Raw genomic sequence first — 10881 nt, 5'->3', positions numbered from 1 at the left:
TGATGGTGAGGAAGGGGAGCAGCAGATTTGAGTTTAAGGTGGAGAATGTTAGATATGAAGCTCAAAATCTGAACTTGAGACTGTATACGACAAGTCAACTTAAACCTTGCATTGGGTATGACATGTCAGCTGCAGGAGTTCAGGGAGCTGTATGACATTCTTACTTTGTCGGTAAAATAAGTAAGTGACTCACGTGATGAAACACGTGCATCACTTACTCAAAACGACAGAGGTGAATACCGCTTTGTACTCAGGAGCTTAAGAAGATGAAACACGTGGCTACCAGAGATGCAAAAAGTCGTTAAAGCTTGTTATCACACGGGCAAAAGACTGGGTTTGTTATGAACAAACCCAAGTGGCGTTAGCAGTTGACTGATGAAGGGTCCTTCTAGATCATTTCCTTACTATATATATAGCCCTATGATGAGATCTTGTGTAGCGTGATTTTGTACTATCTTCTCAAGAACTTTGTATCTTTAATAAGCTCTGATAGTGAAACTCTTCTTCTCCTTCACAGTGGATGTAGGCTCACCTTGTGGCCGAACCACTATAAATCACTGGTGTCAAGTGTGTGTACTTTCTTTTCTGTTTTCTTTGAGTTGCTTGAGTGAATTACCACTTATTCATTAGCCAATAAAACTAAGTAAATTCTGAAATCTTGAGCAAATAAAGGTGGATCTTGGGAGAATTAAATCGGTGACAAATTGGTTAAGTTCTAACAGATTGTTTTCTTAAGGTTTAAAAATAATGTTATTTAAAATTAATTATTACAAATATTCATCGACTCCATACCTATTAAAATTTAACAAACACTAATAACAACTGCAATTTAAAAGTTACAACACCTTTATAAAAAACCATCAGCTTCTACTCCATAGTTATAACTTTTACTCTATAACAATTGCAACTTAAAAGATACAATACTGCACTTCCAAACGCACCCTAAGTGGTGGCTGCTGTCGCGCTGCTGCAGGGTTTGAGGAGGCTGGGCTTTTGCTTAAACAGCAACCCATTTCTGCATAAGAGGCTCAGCTCAAGCTCAACTCTGGATGCTGGATCTTTACAAAAGTAAACTGGAACAGATCCAGTTGAGATCAAACATAAATTATAGGGAATCAAATGAGATTTTGAGGAAAAGCAAAATAAAATATAAAGAATGATTCCAGCTTGCCCACTTGGGAGGCACCAACTGTATATTTGTATGCGCATATATATTTAACTATCAAACTATACGTCAATATAGTTAAAATTTATGGGCCTTTTTTTTTTTTTTTGGTAAGAAATTTATTGGCTTTTGTTGGAAATGGTCAGCGAAAAAGAAACGCGTGGGATAGGATAGAAGTTTGAATAAATGATGAGGTTGTAAATAATGTCTTTAGGACAGAAATTTGATATTAAAATTGGAATTATGGAACCTTCCCCATGACACGAACAATGAATAACAAAGATTCCGTTCATATTTTTATTCTCTCCATAAATTAAAAAAAAATTAATAAGTTAAATAATATCTTTCAAGTTCCAACTTTCAGAAGTTGCGTTACACTTTAAAAGTTCAAATATACACGCAGCCCACATAATTCATTATTTTTATTAAATTTTTTTTATAAATAGTACTAAAATTAATATTATCAATGAAAAATTTCTAACAGATTAATAATATGAAGATAATTGTATTTAATATTTAAAATAATTCGTAAAAATGCATATTTTTTTCGTTTATCATGGCCCAATTATTGGAAAAGTCATCACTCCACCCCCACGTCATTAGCTTTTTGTTTTTTTTCCTTTAAGGTCAAACCATAGTTGACCGATGAATGTACTCCTAATATTATCAACTATTTGTAAAAAGACAAAAATAACCTTAGATTTGCAAATAATTTAATGCAAACAATTTTGTATTTTTTTTTAAAGGCCTTTTCTCTCTTTGCTGTTCCCCTCTCCATCTCTGAACAAGGTCGAAGCTTGAAGAAATTGATTGATAAAAAGAGCGAGTTTTCAAAGCTGTTGAAGGATCACTGCCGTTTACAATTTTGGTTATGTTAACACACTGACCCACAGGCATTGTCCTCTAATTCGTCTTCCTCAGAGGCTGAAATGGCGATTCGAGTGCAATGAAAACCCCCAAGTTGCAATGGCGAAGTGACGAAGCTCTCTCTAGGCATAACATTTTAACAAAACTGGGCAAATCAAGAAAGGTTAATTATTGTGACGAGAAGAAAGACTTTCTAATTTATTAAGTGCCCGTTTGCTGCTGTGATGGTGGTGATTTGCCAATGTCTTCCCTCTCGCCTCTCTGCATTTTCCTTTTTTCATCAAAGGAAATTCATGGAATAAAGCGTATAGTTTGTTTCAACTGTATTTTTTCATAGAAACAAATCTTAATAGAAATAATGTATAAATCTTTTGATCCTACAAAATTCAGAGCCTACGTGTGCATCACAAATTTGTTCACTTCCGTATATTTATCTATTTGACTGTAAGAAGAAAAAGGGAAGAAGGTAGTTTCGTAAAATTCCGTATATGACTATTATTGTTCTTATACACTCCCACAAAACTGCAATAACAAAATTTACAAAGATATACAGAAAACGATGAATAACAACACAGTTTACGTACCAGAATACCTTGCGTCTTACGGTTACAACATGAGCCAGAGATCTAGAAGACAATGCTCGCAGTTGGGTTCCGCATTTCATCATTGAACGAAATTCATCATAGCTGATCCTACCATCCTGTATACACAAATTAAAGTCATGGGAATTGGCTTACAACAATGCAGACAAATTACTAATGCCCTTGCGAACTGAAAATCAACTTACTTTGTCTCTGTCAACTTCAGACATTATTTCTTTAATTGTGGCAATTGTGGCATCATCACCCATGCCATAATCTTTGAAAGCTTTTCCAAGTTCATCTACCGTGATATATCTACACAGCCATTTAGAATAAGAACTTCATTAATTAGTTGATTGACGCCAGATATAACTCATTAAATTGAAGCAAGTTAATGGAGGGAGTATGTTTTCAATATTCCCCCTTCAGATCATGATAAAACTGAGGATGCAAATAATGCTCAACATGCTTCCATAATAATAAAAATAAAATGAGAAGCCTACCCATTATTATCCTTGTCAAAGTACTGAAAGGCTTTGTAAAGATTTTCAAATCTTTGTAGCTTGTGCCTTTGCATTGTAGCTGTTATAAACTCAATGTAGTCAATGGTCCCATTTCCATCTATATCAGCCTGCAGAAATGCCGAGCCAACAATATCAGCTGGGTATCAAGCAACTAGACAGACAGTGGGCTAAACCCAGAGTTCATGAATTACTTACAGCTTGCATGTACTGCTTGACATCAAATTCTGTAAGCATCGATCCAAGTTTAGCTAATCCTGCCTTCAATTCATCGTAAGTAAGAGTGCCACTGTTGTCAGTGTCCATCTCTGTAAATTTTTCCTTTAGCTTTTGTATTTCTTCAGTCGGAAGATTTTCCACAATGACCTAAAGAATGCTTGGGTTATCATTCGGGGGAGCGCAATGGAATACATAAATTTTTATTGGCTCGCACAAGTTTTCAAAATACAATAATACAATAAAGCATTGTTGATGAGGAAGTGTAGATGCAAAATTTCAATCAAACAGGTAACCCATAATTCACACAGTCATATAAATTTCTGTTATAATGTTCAGAATACAATGTCATCATGAACATCTATACAATGACATCATGTATAGATTCTTGTACATGTTATTTGGAGAATCTTTTGACATGTGGATATTATTTATCATGTGTGCTTGAGATATAAGCTTTGTCACTTTCCTTTATATCTATGAATCCTATTCATGTATTTCTCAAGTTTAAGCTCAAATAGGGGGGATTAATGGGCCTTAGACTTGCCTTTAGTGCAAGTTTCTTTAGTTTATTCATTGCCGTAAATTGCTTCATCCTGAAAATAACAGCAGTGTCGATTGGCTTATCTGATGCTTCTCCACTTTCTTTAAGCCAAGGGTGCTCTGCATTATATACATTTTTCAATGGTAGCTATACTATTCGTATTATTAAATCGAATAATAAATTTTAACTTACAGTAATCAAAGCAGCATAGATAGAATGAATGAGAAAAATTAATAACATGAGGATCTACTGCTTTATACCTAGAACTTGAGCAACAGTAATCCGCCTTTTTGGATCCTGTGTTAGCATCCTGCGAACCAACTCTATGGCACTGCTTGATATACTTGGAAAAGGATCACGTTGGAAGTTAATTTCTCCTTTTAATATAGCCTGAGCAACTCCCTGATCCGTTTCTGCAGAGCACATAAAATATTCAGAGTGATCATAGTTACACTCTGGTTGACAGTAAGAAATAAAAGTAGGTTGTTGAAGTGAAAAGAGATCCTGTAGGGTGCAAAATGAATATTGATTTTCACCTGCCCAAAAGGGAGGTACACCACACAATAAAATATACAATATAACTCCTGCGCTCCAAATGTCTGCTTCCTTCCCATAACTTTGCGATAATACTTCAGGAGCAATATAGTAAGGACTTCCAACTATTTCTCTATATGCCTTTCCTGGAAAATGTATCACAGGATAATAAAAAAAGAATGCATTAATAGCTCGATTAATCAAATATGCCTTCATGGTGATCCTAAGAGTTTTGTATTATTTTCTTATGATTTCACCAAAATCAATACGTTAAGTGAGTTACAGCTTACTCAAATGATATGTATCGGAAAATTCTACAGGCATGAAAGACTACTACATGCAGTAAAATCTAAACATGGAAAATGGGCAAGCAAGGTAGAGAAATTTACCCTCTTCAATGAACGCTGATAACCCAAAATCAGTGGCCTTCACAACAGCATTCTCATCCCCGGTAGTGAACAAGAAATTCTCAGGTTTGAGATCCCTGTGCATAACACCCTTAGAGTGGCAAACATTCACAACATTCATAATTACCCTGAATACAGAAGCCGCAGCTCTCTCACTATAATGGCCCCTGGCTACAATTCGATCAAATAGCTCACCCCCAGCACATAATTCCATAACAATATGCACAAATTGGTCATCCTCATAAGCAGCCTTGAATTGAACTATATTAGGCTGCCCACTCAAATGTCGCATTATCTCGATCTCTCTTCTTACATCATCCTTTTCAACGTCTTTTACCAGTTTTCTTTTAGGAATAGACTTGCAAGCAAATTCCAAACCGGTTGAATTCTCAGTACAAAGATACGTTATACCAAATTCACCCCTACCCACTTCTCTACCTATAGTGTAATGTAACTGAACATCCTCATAAGCTTTACCAAGAATTGCATCATGGAGATGGCGTGCTGCTGGGTGGTCTGAGTCTTGGCCTTTGCTGAAAATGCAACCCATTTCTGGCCGCCGCCACCACCACAGAGGATGCAAGACAGGACCTAAGGATATGACTTTCAGAGATGGGCAGTTTCAAAGAATATGCAGGACCCGAGATGTATACAACTATACATCATAGTTTCTGCCTTTAAATTGATTCTTTAAAATCTACAATGAGACTTGTTAGAAGAAGACTGCTGCGAAGCCAATTCTACCGTCCTTTATTAAAAACACTTTTTTAATATCCCACTCAAACTTCGGAAGGTACCGTAAGCAAAACGATAATATCTGTGTTGTTTATAATAATTTGCGAGTAAATTGCTTAATGCCCCCTGATGTTTGGCTTAATGCCCCATTCCCCCTTTACTTTTTGAAAAAACACCCGTACGCCTGGCGTGTAAACTTTTGTACAGTTTGACAATTTTGCCCTTCTTTTGAGTTGTGGGTTCCAGATCTGGTCTCGGGATCATTCGTCAATAACGACTTTGGATCTCTTGGGTTTAAAATAATAATTGAAATCATTCGTTATTAACAAGTACTAAACTAACTTGGAGAAAAAACTTATCTCTGCATGCTGGGCTGTTCCCTCATCAGGCTCTGCTACTGGTTTTATGAAAGCATGTCACAAATTTTTTTATTTAGTGAGTCTTATTCATATAATCATTATAGATTTCGGAACCAACCTGTTCTATCATTTGACAGAATAAGCATATAAATACTAGTCTTTCTTACTAACTTAATGGGAGGTATCTGTTCTTTTCCTAATCTTGATTAATTACATCCCACTCACTCGAATAATGTACTATAAACTCCTTTAAAAATTTTAAATTCGAACAAATTAGAGTTTTTCGTAATTAATCATTTAAGAACTCTCTAATTCCTTTAGTAATTTGCATAATTGTCATCATTTAATTTCTCCTTTTGTCAATTAGGTCCCTCGAATCTTTTGAACGCTGGAGTTGACTTTGAATGAGATTAATTTGTTTATTCTACCATGATGTGTAAAAGGACAAAATTTACCTTAAAATTATTATAACTTTCAAAACTTTTTCCTTTTTTCGTTGTCTTTGTTTTTACTGTAGTAGGATTATTAGGTTCCAAATACTGTATTTTTGTGCAATTCAATATATGTACATTATGGTCATTATATATTCACAATAATTGAACTATGAATGACAAAATTTAGCAAACGCATGTGGAAGCACTTTTGTATATAGCAGGGGTTTAGCTACCACTACCAGAATATCTTGCTTCTTATGGCAACAACATGAGCTAAAGATCTTGAAGATACTGCTTGCAGATGGGTTCTGCTTTTCATCATTGCTCGAAATTCATCGTAGCTGATCCTACCATCCTGTAATTAAACACAAAACACATGAGAACAGGGCTTGTATGGAGTAATGCATACAGATCATAAATATGATGTTATCGAAAAACAAAAACCAGATTAATTACTTTATCTCTATCAACTTCAGACATTATTTCTCTAATAGTTGCAATTGTCGCATCATCTCCCATGTTATATTCTTTAAAAACTGTTTCCAGTTCATCTACCGTGATATATCTGCACAGGCATTCAGAATGTATAAGAACAGCCTCAGTAATTACTTCATCAATGCAGTTCTGTCTGTAACCGAGGATCAAAGTATGCTAAACATGCTTCTACATTCATAGAAATATATTAAACAATAAACTTACCCACTATTATCCTTGTCAAAGTATTGGAAGGCTTTGTAAAGACATTCAAATCTCTCTAGCTTGTGTCTTTGCATCGTAGCAGTTATAAATTCAATGTAATCGATAGTCCCGTTTCCATCTATATCAGCCTTTAGAAATGCATGGCCAACAATATCAGCTGAGCATATAATGCAAACAGACAGACAATAGGATGAATTCAGAGCTCATGAATTCCTTACGGCTTGCATGTACTGCTTGACATCGGTTTCTGTAAGCATCGATCCAAGTTTAGCTAATCCAGCCTTCAACTCATCATAAGTAAGTGTGCCATTGTTGTCAGTGTCCATCTCTGTAAATTTTTCCTTAAGCTTTTGTATTTCTTTGATTGGAAGATTTTCCACAATGACCTATATATATTTATTTGAAATGACCCATGCACAAGTTATCAGCAGGCGAAGCACAATCAAACTGAACGCATGAATCATTGGACTTGCCTATATATGTATACACACACTTTATAAGCACCCTACAATTAAACATTTCCACGTGATTCTAACTGTCATATAAAATTCTATTATAATGTTTAAAAGACAATGTTGTCATATAGATTTCCATCTTGAGTTAGATCCTCCACTAATCTGATTACCTACATGTTGTCATGTTAATGAATATTTTGACATGTCTATATCCATTATTACTAAGGTGTGGTCAAGATCTGTTCTTTTATCATCACATCTTGTATTAGCAGATGAAATTAAGCCCATTGTGAGAGAATCCCAATCCCTTAGACTTACCTTTAGTGCTAGTTTCTTTAGTTTGTACATTGCTCGAAATTGCTTCATCCTGAAAATTACAGCACTGTCGATTGGCTTGTCTGATGCTTCTCCACTTTCTTTAAGCCAAGGGTGCTCTGCATATATATCATTCATACAGTTTTCAATGTTCTATACTATTGGATATATATATATGTGTCAAAACATCATAAGAAACACTGATAAGTTCAGGATCTAGTGCCTTTCAACCTAGAACTTGAGCAGCAGTAATCCGTTTTTTTCGTTTCTCTGTCAGCATCTTGCGAACCAAGTCCTTGGCACCACTTGAAATAGTTGGCCAAGGATTAGTTTCAAAGTCAAGTTTTCCTTGCAAAATAGCATCATAAATTCCCTTCTCAGTTTCTGCAGGATGCATCATCACAAGTGAGTGATTACATTAAATTTCCAATACTTTAAGTCAAAAGTAATAAGCATGTACAGGGGAAAAGAGTTCATGTAGCGTGCAAACTGCAAAATGAATATTTTTACCTGCCCAAAATGGAGGTACACCAGATAGTAAAACATATAGTATAACTCCTGCACTCCAAATGTCTATTTCCTTCCCATATTTGCACCGTAATAGTTCAGGAGCGACATAATAAGCACTCCCAAGTCTATCCCTGTATACCTTTCCTGGAAAGTTTATCAAGGAATAATCAATAAAATGTTAATACCTAGATTAAACATGCCTTTTCTAAACAAGCCACAAAATACTGCAAAACATTACACAAACATAAACAATCCATGTTTATGCACGAACATGAAATACAAACTCTCTCTACAATTAAGATGAGAACAAATCGAAATTTTAGAAAAATAATTGAAAGTTGATATTTCATATCAAGGGCTACCCTTAAAAGTCTAAACATAGATTTCACGAAACTATTTCTTTGGTCCATTTAAATTATCAACGAAAATGATAAATTACACAGTGAAGTACGAGAAATTTACCCTCTTCAAAGAATGATGACAACCCAAAATCAGTGACCTTCAAACGAGCATTCTCATCCTTGCTATTGAACAAGAAATTCTCAGGTTTGAGATCCCTGTGCATGACACCCTTAGAGTGGCAGACATTCACGCTATTCATAATATCCCCAAATACAGATGCTGCATCTCTCTCACTGTAGTGCCCCTTAGCTATAATCCGATCAAATAGCTCACCACCGGCACAATACTCCATGACAATATGCACAAAATGCCTATCCTCATAAGCACCCTTAAAGTCAACAATGCTGGGCTGCCCACTCAAATGTTGCATTATCTGAATCTCTCTTTTGATATCATCCTTGTCATTCTTTGTCACAAGTTTCCTCTTAGCAATTGACTTGCAAGCAAATTGCCTGCCGGTTGATTTCTCCGTACATAAATAAGTGACGCCAAATTGACCCCTACCCAACTTTTTACCAAGATTATAGTATAGCCTAACATCATCATAAGCTTTACCAAGAACTGGATCTGAAGTCTTAGATAGCGGTTTTGGGCTTAACAATTGAGCTTCAGGCTCTTGGTTTCTATGATCAAGAGGAACGCCCGTATTCGCTTGTGATGGGTTGCCATGACAATAATCTTGTTGTTTTGCGTGTCGAATTTTGGTTAAAACACTACCCATTTCTTTTTACCACCTAGAAATCAATAGACTGCTGAACTGTTTATGATGTTTATGGAAAACAAGACCTTGAGTGTTTTGGTATAGGATGAGATGCATAGAGAAAAACCACAGATAACAAAACAGAAACTGCAGGATGTGTAATTCAGATGAAGATACAACATGAATTACAAATGAAGGTACAAAAGGAAAAGTGCAATTTTTCGACTTCAGAGTTGACGTTTGTCGGGAAGGTCTGGCACTCTTCTTGGAAAAATGAACTAAATACAACTTGAAATACTTTTTTGTCAGCCTCACGATTAGTCAATTGTTATATGGTTTCTATCATTTTTCCTTGTTGTTTCACAATTGGGCCATACTTGTCTCGCCGCCTTATATTGTATCAGAGCTCTGTATTAAAGTATTACAAATAGAATGTTTGCCACTTACTCCGTATTGCATAATAAAATAATATGGAAAAACCCGCATAACTGAAATCCTTTTACCCTCTTCTCTTTCGTCTTCTTTGTTTCTCTCTCTCTTTTTTTTTCCTTTATTTTTTTAATCCTTTTCCCCTTTTCTTTTTCATCTTCCCTACTTTTCTCTTCATTTTTCCTCCTTTTACCCTTTTCTTATTCGTCTTCTCTGATTCTCACTCTCTCTTTTTTTCTTTTATTTTTTTCCTTTTCCCCTCTTCTTCTTAGTCTTCTCTGTTTCTCTCTCTCATTTTCTTTTATTTTTATTTTTCCTTTTCCACTCTTCTTCTTCGTCTTCTCCGTTTCTTGTTCGTCTTCTTCTCCTCCATTTCATCATCATCTTAATATAACCGCTCATAGCCGCCTCCTCTGCCCCCCTTAGTTCCTTTTTAGGTTTGATTCTGTTGAAAAATGTGATTAAAAAAAAGGTTAAAATGATGGGTGGCTGAGCCACCATTTTTGAATTTAAAGACGGGTGGGTGGTTGAGCCAGCTATCATCATTGAACAAGGAAAAAATAGGTGGGTGCCGCCCATGCAAAGAAGGAAAAGAGGAAGAAAATGAAGCTACAATTTAGCTATAAACAGAGGAGTTCTCCTCCTCATTTTTGTATCTCAAATTCCAATGAAGCAACCCAAGTTTTGGTGAGAAATTGAGTGAGAGAAATGTTGCACGTAGTTTATATTGGAGGTGTATTTGATTTTTTTTTTGTCTTAAGCACGAGGTATTTTGGGAAGGGTCCCAACTGTGCAAGGTACTTTTAAGTCTGTATCACAATCTAAATTAAAAGTTCTGGCTCGAACTGAGAGGCATAAGTTCTCCTAATAAAGGCGACTTTCCTGCGACTCGAACTGGAGGGACAAACTTAGTCAAACCACTTAAGAGGACTCCATTGTCAGTGGAGCCAACACTTTGTTGGTTAGAGTATTTGACTCTTTAATATGGGTATTACGGATTTATTTTGT

At 35.6% G+C, this 10881-nt stretch overlaps 1 pseudogene; it reads right to left on the bottom strand.

Moving 5' to 3' along the window:
* Positions 1-2343: 2343 nt before the first annotated feature.
* Positions 2344-10478, bottom strand: LOC102607727 (uncharacterized; annotated as a pseudogene).
* Between the last annotated feature and the right edge of the window lie 403 nt (positions 10479-10881).

Source organism: Citrus sinensis, chromosome 9, assembly GCF_022201045.2.
Source record: "Citrus sinensis cultivar Valencia sweet orange chromosome 9, DVS_A1.0, whole genome shotgun sequence".
In the NCBI taxonomy this organism is placed as follows: Eukaryota; Viridiplantae; Streptophyta; class Magnoliopsida; order Sapindales; family Rutaceae; genus Citrus; species Citrus sinensis.
The sequence above is the reverse complement of the archived record's forward strand: the minus strand, read 5'-3'. Positions and strand labels throughout refer to the sequence as shown.